Here is a 1,002-nt window from a genome sequence, read left to right as displayed (position 1 = left end):
AAGACATTGACTGATCCTTCACATTTCTGTGGAAGATACCGTGCATCCTCTTATCGAGGAGCTGTTCACGAAAGTTTTTCTCTTGTGCGTTCTTAATCCGGGTTTTCAGGAGTGAGTACTCGAGATAGATTAGATATGATGCATTTTGCTCACCCCTGATACTGAAGTCAAGTCCGAGTGTTTCAGCAGCCTCCTCCGCTGCTTTGTACAGAAATGCTCCTTTGCCCACTTATTTGTAATCCCAGGCCATTTTAAGAAGAGGGTCTCTTCCATTTGCAACTTTATGTGCTGTACCCAGAATAATCCTGTTGTGAAGACATTCAAGACTCAATTTTCCGCGACCCCCTTGACGGCGTGAGATGTACAGTCGCGAAACGAAATACTTAAGATGCATGCTTTTGTTCATGTGCATAACCATTCTTGTCCCGATATCAAGAGTTCTAAGCTCGTTCTTCGTCCATGGAACTACTCGAAATGAATAGAGTAGTACCGTTATGGAAAGCATGTTCGTTGCAGATACTTTGTTCCTCGCCGACAGTTCGGAAGACCAAATCTGTCGGATGAGACGTTTGTATCTGCTTCGGAGAGTATCCTTTATAAATGTCACATCCTGAATGCGGCCCTGTGGCACGCCCAGGTATGTATAAGTCTCTCTAGCGCAAAGGTGTCGTATGGCACTTCTATCAACGAGCTCAGGATCTTCAGGGATGCCATTAAGTGTTCCTCGCTTTATATAAACCTTGGCGCATTTGTCTAACCCAAATTCCATTCCAATTTCCTTAGTATATCGTTCGACAATCCCCAGAGTTTGATGCAGTTGTTCTCTGTTTTTAGCATAGATCATAAGATCGTCCATGTAAAATACATGAGTGACCTTGCACTTTCGATCTGCAGGTTTGATGCACAAGTACCCGTCGGAATGGCGCAGTGCTAGAGATAGTGGCAATAATGTAAGGCAAAAGAGGAGTGGGCTCATGGTGTCGCCCTGAAAGACACCTCTCT

This window comes from Belonocnema kinseyi, chromosome 4, assembly GCF_010883055.1.
Source record: "Belonocnema kinseyi isolate 2016_QV_RU_SX_M_011 chromosome 4, B_treatae_v1, whole genome shotgun sequence".
NCBI lineage: Eukaryota > Metazoa > Arthropoda > Insecta > Hymenoptera > Cynipidae > Belonocnema > Belonocnema kinseyi.
This window is presented reverse-complemented; position numbering follows the sequence as displayed.